The sequence below is a fragment of the Oncorhynchus keta genome, chromosome 10 (genome assembly GCF_023373465.1).
Source record: "Oncorhynchus keta strain PuntledgeMale-10-30-2019 chromosome 10, Oket_V2, whole genome shotgun sequence".
NCBI classification, from domain to species: Eukaryota; Metazoa; Chordata; class Actinopteri; order Salmoniformes; family Salmonidae; genus Oncorhynchus; species Oncorhynchus keta.
Window position 1 is genome coordinate 15,094,952 of NC_068430.1, and position 16,710 is coordinate 15,111,661.

The following is a 16,710-nucleotide window of genomic DNA, read 5'->3' on the forward strand; positions in this document are numbered from 1 at the left end:
TTCATACAAATATATTTACACAGGTTATGTTTGTTGAAAATAAACACAGTTGACAGTGAGAGGACGTTTCTTTTTTTGCTGAGTTTATCACAAACCCCCAAGGTGCCTTATTGCTATTATAAACTGGTTACCAAAGTAATTAGAGCAGTAAAAATAAATGTTTTGTCATACGCGTGGTATACGGTCTGATATACCACAGCTGTCAGCCAATCAGCATTCAGGGCTTGAACCACCCAGATTATAAAGGTGTAACATCTCAAAAATTATTCAGCCTGAGAGAATCCTAGGGCCTCGGTTACCAGTTTAAAGTCTGTGTAATACAAAAGGAGTAAGAACCCTATGGGCTTCAGTAAGGCTGCGACGATACCAGCATCGCGATACTCATTAGTCTCGTGCAACAAAACCTGAAGCGGATTTAACTTCTTTAAGAAAATAGCCCTAATGATGGAAGCAAGCATTATTATTTTGTCATCCAGAGTCACATTTATTTAAAAGACCATAGACTTTGACCTGCTTCGGTTTTTCATTTTTTCTTTGAAAATAATATTGCTATACTGGTATCGTCCCGGCCCAAGCCTTCAGTGGCACCTAGAAAATAATTAGTGCTTGACACGGTTCTGCAAAGATTTATGAAATGAGGGGAAATAATACTTACTCTGCGTTGAAGCCATTCACATGCAATATTCGCATCTGTTTAACTATCGTGCTCTTCCCAGATTCACCAGCACCTGCAAACAGAGAGAACAGGAAGATAAATCTAAAGACCTTTCAAAAAACACCTCACTTGACAGTGGTCTCTTTAGGGTGATATCAATTCCCTTGAGCTAAATTCTAGGCATGCAAATCACACATTACTTCAGTGTTCAACCAAGTTATAACCTACTACAACCAGGTCCTAGAGTGTTTCCTGGTCAGATAATATGGTTAGGAAGAAATCCTAACCTCTAGTGATGACTGTCCACTAACCACAGAACATGGAATGCTGGGAACATTCGGGGATATTCGGAACAGTCATTCCCCACACATTGAGGAACAGAGAGAACAAACTCTGCTCCTTCGTGCTAACAGCATGCTACAACTAAATGAAAATTAAAAGCAAACAGACCAGATCCTAACTTGGGCCTGAGCATCTTTTTATTTTTTATTTTATTTTTTTACTTCTCTCCAAGGGAAAAACACACCAATAATGTAGCGAGTTGACTAGGTAGACTTGTCATAAATACCTAGGCCCCTATAAAATCCAAAATGGTAACCAGGTTTCCGGGATCCGGTCAAACACACTCTTACTGTGCAGCAACAAAAAACATGAATTGGAATAAATATGCATCTTTTACATGTATTTTTGTTTTGTATGGTGAACATGCTTTTGTTGAATTAATGTATCCAAAGAATGTGAATTATCTTAGTGAATGAAGAATGTTGTTTTTGGATAAGTTAATAGGGACCCTAGTCATTGTCACTTCAGACTAGAATCAATGTCTGTATTGTTATTAGGCCTAATACTGTAAGGTCAAAAACATAGAACGTGATTTCATGTTGTTTGTAATACCAATGAGGATTAAATTGCTCCGAAGATGAGCCTACCAAATCAAGCCAATTAAAGGAAAAGATCAGTAGTTAGTCTAGCCAGCTATCCAAACTTGTTGTAATCATGGCCGAATACCGGCCGGGCACGTATGGCATGTGCCCAGAGGTCCTGATCTCCGGAGCCACCATTGATTTTGTTAGTCACTCTGTCAGATATCATATTATGAAACATTTTGTAGAATTGCAGGAAATTTCTCTGTCCCATGGCAAAATGTGTAGAATTGCAGAAAACTTGCTAACTATACAGACGTTTTTATCTCAATATCAAATAATTATGTGTAACAATTAACTACCTTAGTGTGATTGTTTTCATTTAAAATGGTCAAAAATAAACAAAAATAGCTTCTTAGCAAAGAGCTATTTCTCAAGCAATTTTGCTAGGACTGTTTGGGTGTGGGCTTAGGGAGGGGAAAAAATAAAATGAGCTGTTATTGGCAGAGAAGTTTGGAACTCTGTTTTTTATCTTTCTTATTTACCCCAAAGCTCAAATTTCAGGGAGTCTTTTCAAAACAGTAAAAGGGCCATTATCATCATGTTCACAATGTCACAGTATTATTCGAACCTCAGTGTGGAAATATATATAAAACACTAGAAAATCATGTTTTTGACTGCACTGGGCCTTTAAAACTGCAACATGTTATCTATGCTCCATGGCAAAATGTGTAGAATTGCAGGACATTAACTTTAAAACTACACCTTCTCTCTCCACTGGCAAGAGGGGGGCTTCTAAAATGGTTTTCTGTGAGGTGTGGGGGTCACCCAACCAAATCTTGCCTAGGGCCTTCCAAATCCTAGAGCCAGCCCTGTGTAATTGGAATAACTCCATTACTATACAATTATAAAGCAATTACTATGAAACAACACGCTAATACAATGGTGTTACTTGAGTAATTACAGTGTTATTACATAGGTAGGACTAGGAACAACTTGATTACTCTAGGCCTACTGTCAAATAAATCAGTCCTGGTATTAGCAACGATTGTGATTAAAAGCACTCCAAGGAAAATGTAGTCCATGATGATTAAAACTCAAATTTCTGAGGACTAAGTCGCTCTGGATAAGAGCGTCTGCTAAATGACTTAAATGTAAATGTAAATGTAAATAGGTTACTCTTCCTAAGTCAGGCATATAGACACACATTGCTAGGCTTACACCACAAGCAATAATTCCACTAGTCAGATGGCATCATATGCAACAATGTTGCAAAATAAGGGTAAAAATCCTTTTGGTGGCTTTTCATGAACAGCTGCTTGAAATGACAGGTGTGCATTGACACACGTGTTGTCAGTGTAAGTCTTTTACAAGAACAAAGTCCTATCGAAAATGACAGCAAAACCACACGTAAACCCCCATTGCAATAAAACAAATGGAAGAGTCTTGGTTTAATAGACTGCCGTGGAAGAACATGGGCCTACATACAATATGGTAATTTACCACGTCAGACCCTTGTCATCCTCAAATGCCACAATAGGTATATGGCAGGGATACCCACATTAAACACGGAATGAAACACTTAACCAATGTCAGAAACCTACCTAATAGCAGAAGCCGGTGAGTAGCTCGGTAAATCTGGTTGTCTTTTTGAAGCTGTTTCTCTATCTTTTTGTTAGCTTCCCTCTGTGTCTTCTCCTCATTACGTTGGTCTTCGGATTTACTATTGCCCAGACAACCCATCTTCCCAAAAACCCAATAAAAAGGTTCGGGGGAGGGGGGATTCATATAATAAATAATTTCTAGATTCCTAGATTGGGCCAAGAGAAAGACACCTTGCTGAAGATGGGTGACATCTGTATTGCCAGTTGCAGACTAAAACCTGCGGAAGATCAAGACCAACCAATCCGTAGCCTTTATTACAGTTATTAGTGTTAAATATCTACCGGTTACAATAGATAACCGGGTGGTGGTGCTAATCACGACACTCAGGCCGCCCTCTCAGACAGTTGATTCCTATAATAAATCCACAATATAGTCATCAAGATTAATTTCAGTGTTGAATATTATCCTTCAGCGTTACAATGTACATAAATGATCTCGAGTTGTCGTAGAGCTGAAATCCACACTGAATTCTAGCAAATGTCTCATCTAGAATCCATCATTGGTTTCACTCGTAGAATTCTGCCATTCAAAACATTTGCGTATTTCCCTTCTTCTTGTTCAATCCGTCCTCAGCCCCAGCGTGACAGGCAAAGCAGATACAGAGGGTGGATCAAAAAAAGATTCATATTTCCACTAAAATGACGGCATGTGGATGATTATGCAGGGTTTCCTTCTTCATCCAAATGCATTGTAAATCCAAGACAAAACGTTTTTGTTGTAACTTTGTCAAATATGTCCTGTTTTAGTCAATGATATTAATTTAATTACCCTCCTCGTCACAGATGTTGGCTGCTTTTGGGGTTTGTCCAGATCAAAAAGGCCCTTCTCTCGGTCTTTTTCTTTACCGCTGTAATTTGTATTTCTCCTCACATCGGTAAGCTTTTCTAGGCGAACATTGCCTTCAGTAGGTTTTGTTGTATGCAATGCAATTTCCCCGATTCAGGTATATTTATGAAAATCATTCGTTATTTTCTTGTTTTTCTCGTGGGTAGAGCCCGCTGTCAGTCTAAGCTTTGTATTCCTTTTGAATTCGTATGGTAGCCTAAGCCTGGATATATGTGCATATCGATATATGAACATACCGCGGCAGGCCAACATAACAATTAATCCAACGATGACAGTTATTTTTTCACGTAAAGGCCAGATCTGCTCTTGCATAAATGTGAATACATTAGTTTCTTTGAAGTATTTATATGCATTTTTGTCATTTTCTCTGAGAATTGTACATTGAGATAGAAAGCGTTAAAGAGATGGGGTGGGGCAACAGCTCTCACTGAACCCTGGGAAAGACCAGAGTGTAATCACATGATTGCCCAAGAAGTCATGAAGTTGCGATTCCGAAGAGAAAAGGCGCCCTCTTTGAAGAACTGATCGTCCATACAGGGCAAGTGGACGACTGTAGCACAACAGATTGTAACCATTATAACATGGATACACAGAATGTATTAATACTTGCCGGATCTCTATTCAGTCTTGACTTCTTTATTCCCTCTCTAAATCTCTGAATGTTTTAATGGAAATAAAATTAAAAAACATAAAAGGATCTGTAAAGGGGTAGTTAAAAAACGGGTTAAAATTTCTCACTATTCTACAAGCACCAAATAAGTACACCATTTTAACCATTTGTTTTCATTTATTATAAACCATCTTTAAAATTAATAATAACCTAATTATAAACCACCCCTTTATAAATAATGGCAGTATATTAATATACATGTGTTTATGGATTCATTTGTAGATATGAATAATAAAAACACATTGCACTTCTTGCCAGATAAAGGCTTACTAAGTTTAATGCTTTACTGGGTCTTGCCATTCCCAAATATGTAACATATCAGCCCAGCCTTAAAACATACCAGCCTCTATTAGCGTGCTTGAAAATAAATGTGCCCACATTGTGATCAGATTTCCCACTGCATTTAACAACATTTATCTGACCACAGCACAGACTGCATGAGTATGTGGCGTGAAGACACCAGGAGTCTGTTTCTGAATCACAGCAATATACAATCTATGTAAGTTCTCTAAAAAATGACTATGTCTATGGTTATTTGATAGTTGCCCAATTATCATTTGTGTAACCTATTGTAATGTGTGTTGTCAATAACAATGAGTGACTAATATCAGAGCTCAAATTCTTCCGTTAGTGTTTTTGAGCTTATTTTGTGAACTAGGAAGTCCTTCAGCTCATATGGTCGAATGAGTATCCCACTGTTTTGTGTAAATAAAAAAATGTTAAAAGGAAATATACCAGCCTACAGGCCGGTACATTTCCTTTAACCAGCCTACAGGCCGGTATATTTCCTTTAACCAGCCTACAGGCCGGTATATTTCCTTCAACCATCATACAGGCCGGTATATTTCCTTCAACCATCATTACAGGCCGGTATATTTCCTTCAACCAGCCTACAGGCCGGTATATTTTATTTAACCAGCCTACAGGCCGGTATATTTCCTTTAACCAGCCTACAGGCCGGTATATTTTTCCTTTAACCATCATTACAGGCCGGTATATTTCCTTTAACAAGCCTACAGGCCGGTATATTTCCTTCAACCATCAAACAGGCCGGTATATTTCCTTTAACCAGCCTACAGGCCGGTATATTTCCTTCAACCATCATACAGGCCGGTATATTTCCTTTAACCAGCCTACAGGCCGGTATATTTCCTTCAACCATCATACAGGCCGGTATATTTCCTTTAACCAGTATATTTCCTTTAACCATCATACATGCCGGTATATTTCTTTTAACCATCATACAGGCCGGTATATTTCCTTTAACCAGCCTACAGGCCGGTATATTTCCTTTAACCAGCCTACAGGCCGGTATATTTCCTTTAACCATCATACATGCCGGTATATTTCTTTTAACCATCATACAGGCCGGTATATTTCCTTTAACCAGCCTACAGGCCGGTGTATTTCCTTCAACCATCATACAGGCCGGTATATTTCCTTCAACCATCCGATCATCGTCACTATTTCACCATGGTGTGAGTAGTTCATCTCCAAAGGCCTAAAAGATGTCAACCTTCAAATCTACAGGTAATTGCCAAAAATAAAGGAAACACCAACATGAAGTGTCTTTATAGGGCTTTGAGTCACAAGTCAGAACAACGTCAATGCACATTGGCATAGATTCTATGAGTTTCTGGAACTTTATTGGAGGGATGTGACACCATACTTCCATGAAAAATGACATAATTTGGTGTTTTGTTGATGGTGGTGGACAACGCCGTCTCATGCGCCTCTCCAGAATCTCCCAAAAGTGTTCAATTGGGTCGAGACCTGGTGACTGAGACGGCCATGTCATATGGTTTACATTGTTTTCATGCTCATCAAACCATTCAGTGACCACTAGTGCCTTGTGTATGGCGGCATTGTCATCTTATGGTGGCATAGCCATGGTAGCCAAAATAATGGCCAGCCCAGCATTTTAAACATGGCCCTAAGCATGGGATGTTAACTGCTTAATTAACTCAGGAACCACACCTGTATGGAAGCCCGTGTTTTCAATAGAATTTGTATCCCTCATTTACTTAAGCTTTTCCATTATTTTGGCAGGTACCTGTACATCATGATGAGGCTCTGAAAGATGCTTACATTTCAGGAGGAAACCTTTTTCAACATTTGCAACAGAATTGTGCAAATAGCAGATACATTTTCATCCACCAAAAAGTTGGATATGTGTACTATACATACAAGGTTAAATGTGAAAATGTGATTATTTGATTCCACTTCGCATTAAGAAGCATAAAACCCATATACTTACATTGTAAACTGTTACAATGTGTACCTACACTATAATTACACATGTAACTGCATAGATTTAAGGCCACTTCATGCATGAAATATGACCACTGAAAGAGAACAAGGAGTTCACAAAATGCAGCTTCCGTGGCTACGGTGTGGTTCAAATGTTTTACTATAGAGCATTGCTGTGTGGAATCCCTGTGTGTCTGCCTTGATCCCCCTGTTCCTTTAATGGACGTTTACCTCATAATACAGGGCAACTCTCTGTATTGTGTATGTACACATTATTTGTGTTAAGGGTGACCGTAACAACAATAAGAAAATGTCTAAGCAGTTCAACTTGTGCCCAATTATTTTGCAGCAAAACTAATAAAATAGTTACATATGATTAACTGATAATGAAAATTCTGAACTGAGGTGAAAAGTATGGTTTTATTTTTTTATCGATGAGCAAAAATGATTCAGTATTCTCCATTCAAATGCAATGCCCAACTCTTGCCAGTACGGGGCAGAATTTAGTTACAGTTGTATCATACCTGAGGCTTATCAGCAATCACAATGGATTCTAGGATTTGAGCAGTGGCGATTTTAGCATGTAAATCTTGATGGGGAAAACTCAACAAAAACAATTATATGCATGCCAGCAAAGCAACTACACAAGACAGCAAAACAATACATTAATTGCACTGTAGCAGTAACAAACAGTGCCCACAAACTGTTAGAGCCTACATAAAGCTGTCCCAACAGCAGAGCTTTCTTTTCAGCACCATGGAGTGAATCCTTACCACTTCTACACCTGGCTATCAGCGGAGCCTTGACTGGCACCGAAACAGTTCATTCAGCCTCATTTACTGCCTTTTTAAAAAACATAGCTGATATGGCTGACTTGCTTGAACAAATGTGGTTTCTACTGACAATTGAGATGTACAAACTATGGCATAAGGGAACGGTGAGCAGATAAGAGGCAATCCGTAATTTAGATTGAGACATTAATGAGTGAGCTAAGACAGACTTAATGAATATAACTATTTGTTCAGCACTTCTGAAATGTACAGCGACAGAATTCAGAACATTGGCCGTTCTTACAGTATTCTCCCTGTACACCAAGTTAGAACAGTAGGATAAATAAAGGGGGCACATAAGCAGACAATGAAATCTCTTGCAAAACTCGATGATAACAATTCTCTAACACAGGCTATAGCCTACATGTGGACCACCAAGTCAGAACAGTAGGTTAAGTTATGAGGGGGAACGGAACCAAATTAATAGGGTGAGGCACATGGGCTACTAACAGCTTACATTTATTTTGTTATTTAACCTTTATTTAACTAGGCATACACTTAGATACGTATACTGTAGCTAAGAGAGTAATACTACCTGGCATATTACATAATTTATGAGGCAGAATACAATACATTTTTGGACTCACCTTGTTGTGCTGTGCTCACTTGAACAGGAAGGTGGCATGGCGGTCCTTCAAATGGGCAAATTTTGTCACCATTCTCTGGATTTATGGTGCTTTCAAGACAACTGGGATATCGGGAAAAAACAAGTTTGAATCATGACGTCAGGGATCTTAAGGTCGGAACTCTTTCTAGAGGCCAGAGTTCCCGACTTGGAATTCAGATTTGGATGACCGTTCACAACGTATTATCCCAGTCGGCGTTCATTTCTTTCAGCCCCCCAGAGTTCCCAGTTGTCTTGAAATCACTGAAGTCTGAGATTTTCCAGTTCCGAGTTTCCAGTTATTTTGAAAGCAGCGGAAGTCATGCTGGATGGGCACATCTAATGTAAATCTATGACAGCACCCAAGGGGCTTGAACTTTATAGCTCTCCCTGTAGATTCTGCAGTGACGTAGTGTCCCCATGAGTGACAGAACACTGAGCCAATTATGGCGTAACGAGAGAACATTATCACCCCTACCCTCTGTATTTGGATTTATTTATTTAACGAGGCAAGTCAGTTAAGAAAAAATTCTTATTTACAATGACTGCCTAACCCGGATGACGCTGGGCCAGTTGTGTGCCACCTATGGGACTCCCAATCACAGTTGGATGTGATACAGCCTGTAATCAAACCAGGATCTGTAGTGACACCTCTAGCACTGAGATGCAGTGCCTTAGATCACTGTGCCACTTGGGAGCCCCTGAGCACTCTAAAAATGAGGGGTTCAACAAGGGTTCTTCTAAGATCCTCAAAGTTCTTCGAAGAACCCTTTGTCAGGCGCAGCGTGGTATGTGTACATATTTAGGATCTGAACAAACTAACAAAATAACTAAATGACCTATACAAACGAGTACTGGCAACTACACGCAAGCGTGGCTATAAATATCATCCCCAATGTACAACGATAAATTCTTATTTATTAAAAAATGAACAAAAACTGAACAAACTAACAAAATAACTAAATGACCTAACCAAAACATGAAGCTATACAACTTTAGGGTTCTTGGCACTGAAAATGGTACTTGAATTTGAAAGGATAGCACTTAACTGAAAATGTAAAGAGCTCCTCAATTTAAGGTAAGGTTTGTCCCTTGTATGATCTAAATTGATATGGTTTGATGATGATACCATGCCAATTGTGGCATGTTATGCAGATCACATGTACCATTCTCCTCCCTTACCTCTTCAATGAAAATCCCATAGTCCTCTACATTATGGACAAACTATGTGTATGAAAACCATTATCAAAACAGTTTTTTCATTAACATTTACCACAAAAACCAAGGTATGAATACTGTTGTGTGCATGTTTTGTTAATCATCTGTATAAGTACGATTTTTTGGATTCACAGACTTTACCCTCCCTACACCTCTGATGAATTTAACAGGAAACCTGTTCGATCACCATGCACTGCAACATTTTTCTGTCTATGGATACAGAGAACATCAACATCAACACGTCAGACAATATATCCATTGGACTTGGGGTTTACCTCATATTTGGCTTTTTTAAATTCTGCTTTGCCACTAAAATCATAATAAAACACTGACAACTAAAATATTGTGTTATTGTTATGCATATTTTTATTAGTAATAATAGGGGAGGGGGGGGGGTAGTTCAAAAATTAATCCCAAAAGGTTATTTGAGGATCCATTAAAAGGGGTTATTTGAAGAACTTATAGGGGTTCCCCCACAGTTTCAATTTGAAGAACCCCTAAAGGATACTCCTGTAAGCTTTTCTTTTTGAGTCCACCACCACAGAAAGCACTGAGCTAGGCTGAAACACCTGCATTTTGGAGCTGCCTTACTCAAAACAAAAAGAGACCATGTTTGTATGCGGCTTTATTAACTCAATTATTATTTTTATTTTTTACATTGCTTGCTAACTGATATCGGACATGTATTAATGCCAAAATACCATGCAAAACAGGCAAGAATAAATACACATATATATATATATATACAGTGGGGAGAACAAGTATTTGATACACTGCCGATTTTGCAGGTTTTCCTACTTACAAAGCATGTAGAGGTCTGTCATTTTTATGATAGGTACACTTCAACTGTGAGAGACGGAATCTAAAACAACATTCCAGAAAATCACATTGTATGATTTTTTAAGTAATTAATTTGCATTTTATTGCATGACATAAGTATTTGATACATCAGAAAAGCAGAACGTAATATTTGGTACAGAAACCTTTGTTTGCAAATACAGAGATCATACGTTTCCTGTAGTTCTTGACCAGGTTTGCACACACTGCAGCAGGGATTTTGGCCCACTCCTCCATACAGACCATCTCCAGATCCTTCAGGTTTCGGGGCGGTTGCTGGGCAATACGGACTTTCAGCTCCCTCCAAAGATTTTCTATTGGGTTCAGGTCTGGAGACTGGCTAGGCCACTCCAGGACCTTGAGATGCTTCTTACGGAGCCACTCCTTAGTTGCCCTGGCTGTGTGTTTCGGGTCGTTATCATGCTGGAAGACCCAGCCACGACCCATCTTCAATGCTCTTACTGAGGGAAGGAGGTTGTTGGCCAAGATCTCGCGATACATGGCCCCATACATCCTCCCCTCAATACGGTGCAGTCGTCCTGTCCCCTCTGCAGAAAAGCATCCCCAAAGAATGATGTTTCCACCTCCATGCTTCACGGTTAGGATGGTGTTCTTGGGGTTATACTCATCCTTCTTCTTCCTCCAAACCCTGCAGGTGGAGTTTAGACCAAAAAGCTCAATTTTTGTCTCATCAGACCACACGACCTTCTCCCATTCTTCCTCTGGATCATCCAGATGGTCATTGGCAAACTTCAGACGGGCCTGGACATGCGCTGACTTGAGCAGGGGGACCTTGCGTCCGCTGCAGGATTTTAATCCATGACGGCGTAGTGTGTTACTAATGGTTTTCTTTGAGACTGTGGTCCCAGCTATCTTCAGGTCATTGACCAGGTCCTGCCGTGTAGTTCTGGGCTGATCCCTCACCTTCCTCATGATCATTGATGCGACACGAGGTGAGATCTTGCATGGAGCCCCAGACCGAGGGTGATTGACCGCCATCTTGAACTTCTTCCATTTTCTAATAATTAGAATTCTTACTGGTTGGTAGGTGATCAAATGCTTATGTCATGCAATAAAATGCAAATTAATTACTTAAAAATCATATCAAATCAAATTTTATTTGTCACATACACATGGTTAGCAGATGTTAATGCGAGTGTAGCGAAATGCTTGTGCTTCTAGTTCCGACAATGCAGTAATAACCAACAAGTAATCTAACTAACAATTCCAAAACTACTGTCTTATACACAGTGTAAGGGGATAAAGAATATGTACATAAAGATATATGAATGAGTGACCAGAAGACCGCCTCGTTTCCTTCTTTTACGGAGTCCTTTTTTTGGGGTCGCCGGCTGGGATCCATTCCGTTGTCCTGGTTGAAAGGTAGAACACAGGATCCGCATCGCGGAAAACATATTCTTGGTCGTACTGATGGTGAGTTGACGCTGATCTTATATTCAGTAGTTCTTCTCGACTGTATGTAATGAAACCTAAGATGACCTGGGGTACTAATGTAAGAAATAACACATAAAAAAAAATGCATAGTTTCCTAGGAACGCGAAGCGAGGCAGCCATCACTGTCGGCGCCGGAAGAGAGAGGTATGAATGTGCTAAAATGCTAATTTGTAGAAAATAAAAAAGGAGCTACCTTGTAATAAAATGAAACATCTTCTTAGCCAGATTAATTGTTTTGAAACTCAAATCCGGTGGCAACATGTCATTCAGAGCAGGTAGGGCAGAGCCCCGCCTATTTTGAGCCCCACCTGTTAGGCTAAAAACAAATATATATATATACACTTCAACTGTGAGACGGAATCTAAAACAAAAATACAATGTGATTTTCTGGATTTTTGTTTTAGATTCCGTCTCTCACAGTTGAAGTATATATATATATATATATAAGATGTTTAATTTTATTACAAGGTAGCTCCTTTTTTGTTTTCTACAAATTAGCATTTTAGCACATTCATACCTCTACTTTGATCTGTTTTTCTAAAAACAACATTTCAAACTCCAACAAGAGGTCCCCTAAGGACACAGAAGATAGCCTTAGCTAACAGGGTGGAGATCATCAGCAGAACAACGAAGAGAAGCAATGATTAAGATAATAACTAACTAACTCACACCTGAATGTTCATAAGCATAAGTAGGTTCTCATTCTGCTCATGTCCAGTCTGTTCTTAAACCTGCAGCCCCGCATGACTGGTGTATTTTGGTCACAGAGCCCACACAGTTCTTCCACTTGTGTCTGCAGACTGCCCTCCTTTCCTTGTGTAACGTAGAAAGAAGGGGCAGCTTCTATAAAAGGCAAAGGAGCTAAGGCTCTCCTTGTGATACAGTCTATAACTATAGGTTGTATCAAGGTCTTACTTTGCTAACACTTTTGATTCCATTTTTTTTTATGAAACCTGTTCTCCTTCACTTGAGCAAATCAAAACAACGTCTTCCACAAGAACTGGCATAAGCAGTTATTACTTGTCCTTATGGATCATTTTCTGCATATATATATATATATATGTGTGTGTGTTTAAATGAATCTTGTTTTGGTCTCTTTTCTCAAAAAGCAAGCATGTGAGAATCTGCCTGTTCTCATATACCCTCAAGGCAGCATTAGCCTCTGAAAGCTATGATAGCATGTCGTTTCTTAATTCACTCACTAAATAAACTGTAGGCTACAATAAGTCTTGTGTTTGTAATAACAAGCGATGAATATGGCTGTATGTACTGCTGTTGCATATTTACACTTACAACAAACAGTCCCTCAAAAATAACATGTTGTTTGTACATCAATAAACATCACCCACAATGGTGTAGAGAACGCAGCTAAGATTTCAGTGCAGATAGCCAGTTCGATATCAGAGGTAACTACAACGTATATGTCTTGACTCTTGATATATTGGTAAAATGACATTAGTGATTTATCAAGTGCAGGGCCTAGCCTATATATGGTAACTATATCCAATTTCAGTGTGAATATTCTGATGAATAAAAACCCAGAACAAGCTTATTAGCAGTCATAGCAGATCAGTTAGGTTACTTGTCCAGTTAGCAAATAATCACAAAGCTGAGATCGTTATGGACATATGGCCAAATATACAGTGCAGAGCACAACACTTTAAATTAGGTCGTTTAACAGTTCAATTAACTTACCCAATAGCAGAAGCCTGTGGGTTTGTTTGTACTCCCTCTTCTCTGCTTTCAGACTCTTGTCTATGTTCCGACTTCTCTTTAATTCTGCTTTGATCCGTGCTTTCTCCTCCACTCTGCGTTGATCCCGAAGCTCCAGGTCGGAACAATTATCCTGCTGCCCAGGCTCGCCATCTAGCCCAGCATTAGCACCCGTTCGCCCGCTGTAGGTTATCGATGAGTGCGGTCCTATAATCCTAGATCTAAAACTATGGCACATCCCCATAACGAGCCGCCAGGTTATAATTCAATTACCTAACACTGACTGAGCGTGGAAACACCATTATAACAGTCTCGCTGTTTATTTTCACATCCCGTTAGCGGACATGGGGTCCGTGCAAGGACCAATGTGTCCCCTTCTCGCACTTGAATGTTTTTTCTGAAAACGTAAAAACCACTCACAGTATCTGACGAATATGAAACTGAACGACGCACAGTCTCCGTGCTTCTAGTGTGATATATTTAAGTAGATAGCTTGTTGGTTTGCCCTATTTTGATATCGAAGTGCTTCCTCATCCTGTTACCATTTTTAGGAGCAACAGGGGGAGGCAGAGGAAAAGCCACGCTTTTGAGTCACATGATTTGCGTCATTCATAGCCTGCCTTAGAACACCTGATTAAATCTCAAATCAATCACTCTCACAGAATATACATACTGTACTCTCACAGAATATACATACTGGAGGTCGGGTTATAGCTTCATGGCTCTTTTCAGTGTCAGAGTACTTTCTGTCAATCACCGTATTCTTATCGGCAGACTCAATAGCCTTGGTTTCTCAAACGACTGCTTCGCCTGGTTCACCAACTACTTCTCTGAGTTCAGTGTGTCAAATCGGAGGGCCTGTTGTCCGGACCTCTGGCAGCCTCTATGGGGGTACCACAGGGTTCAATTATCGGGCTGACTCTTTTCTCTGTATATATCAATGATGTCGCTCTTGCTGCTGGTGATTCTCTGATCCACCTCTACTCAGACGACACCATTCTGTATACATCTGGCCCTTCTTTGGACACTGTGTTAACTAACCTCCAAATGAGCTGCAATGCCATACAACACACCTTCCGTGGCCTCTAACTACTCTTATATTTAAACGCTAGTAAAACCAAATACTAGCATCACTACCCTGGACGGTTCTGATCTAGAATATGTGGACAACTACAAATACATAGGTGTCTGGCTAGACTAAACTCTCCTTCCAGACTCATATTAAATATCTCCAATCCAAAATCGGCTTTCTATTTTGCAACAAAGCCTCCTTCACTCACGCCGCCAAACTGACTATCCTACCGATCCTCGACTTTGGCGACGTCCTCTACAAAATAGCTTCCAACAGTCTACTCAGCAAACTTGATGTAGTCTATCACAATGCCATCCGTTTTGTTACCAAAGCCCCTTATACCACCCACCACTGCAACCTGTACGCTCTAGTCGGCTGGCCCTTGCTACATATTCTTCGCCAGACCCACTGGCTCCAGGTCACCTATAAGTCTATGCTAGGTAGGGCCTCCTGGGTGGTGCAGTGGTCCAAGGCATTTCAGTGCTAGCTGTGCCACCAGAGATTCTGGGTTTGAGCCCAGGCTCTGCTGCAGCCGGCCGCGACCGGGAGGCCCATGGGGTCACGCACAATTGGTCCGGGTTAGGGAGGGCTTGGCCAGCAGGGATATCCTTGTCTCATTGCGCACTAACAACTTCTGTGGTGGGCCATGCGCAGTGCACCAGGTCACAAATTCTTTCCTCTGACACATTGGTGTGGCTGGCTTCTGGGTTGAATGTGCGTTGTGTCAAGAAGCAGTGTTGGGTTGTGCTTCAGAGGACACATGGCTCTTGACCTTTGCCTCTCCTGAGTCTGTACAGGAGTTGCAGCAATGAGACAAGACTGTAACTACCACCAATTGGATACCACAAATAAAAAAGGGCAAAAAAAAAAAAGTAAAGTCTAAAGCTCTGCCTCACTGGTCACAATAACAGCATGTGCTCCAGCAGGTATATTGCTTGCTACTTACTGGCCTATTTATTGCCTTTTACACACACTTTCTTTTTTCTATTGTGTTGACTGTTATTGACTTGTTTTGTTTGTGTCGCACTGCTTTATCTTGGCCAGGTCGCAGTTCTAAATGAGAACTTGTTCTCAACCAGCTTACCTGGTTAAATAAAGGTGAAATATATATTTTTTTTTAAATACCCAAAGCCAACACCTCATTTGGCCGCCTTTCCTTCCAGTTCTCTGCTGCCAGTGACTGGAACGAATTGCAAAAATCGCTGAAGATGGAGACTTAACTTTAAACATCAGCTATCTGAGCAGCTAACCGATCGCTGTAGCTGTAAATTGTCCATCTGTAAATAGCCCACCCAATCTACCCACCTCATCCCCATATTGTTTTTATTTACTTTTCTGCTTTTTTACACACCAGTATCTCTACTTGCACATCATCATCTGCTCATCTATCACTCCAGTTTTAATTTGCTAAATTGTAATTACTTTGCTACTTTGGCCTATTTATTGCCTTACCTCCTCACGCCATTTGCACACACTGTATATAGACTTTATTTTTTTCTATTGTGTTATTGACTGTACGCTTGTTTATTCTCTGTGTTGTTGTTTGTGTCGCACTGCTCTGCTTTATCTTGGCCAGGTCGCAATTGTAAATGAGAACTTGTTCTCAACTAGCTTACCTGGTTAAGGTAAGCTGGTTTTAAATAGGCAAAATAAAACTGATAGACCGCAATTGTGTTTATCTGAAAATGTCAATATCTTACTTTGAAAAGGGGAAAAAATGGTGTATCGCTCAATATTTAGATGAAGATGGATTATATTAACACTACTGTTAACTGTTGGGTTATTGCTATCATGCGGTGCCTTTCCTGTCCCCAGGAAATATCACTTCTTATTTAGTGTATAGTAGTCGGACATGCGGATTTCAAAAATCTTTAAATATAAGGTCAGGTGTCCTTTACCTTAAAAACTCACAAATATGGATATTAAAAGCTAATTTTATGCATTTTCTAAAAAATAATTCAGTGGACATAGGAGTTTTTGCCATGTCCCCGGAGGTTATTCATTAAATTCTACGAGAAATATAAGCCATAAA

General features: G+C 39.9%; 1 pseudogene; it reads right to left on the reverse strand.

Annotated features, from left to right (window-relative positions):
- LOC118388264 (guanine nucleotide-binding protein G(s) subunit alpha-like) overlaps window positions 1-14,172 on the reverse strand; it is a 43,936-nt pseudogene extending 29,764 nt beyond the window's left edge.
- Between the last annotated feature and the right edge of the window lie 2,538 nt (window positions 14,173-16,710).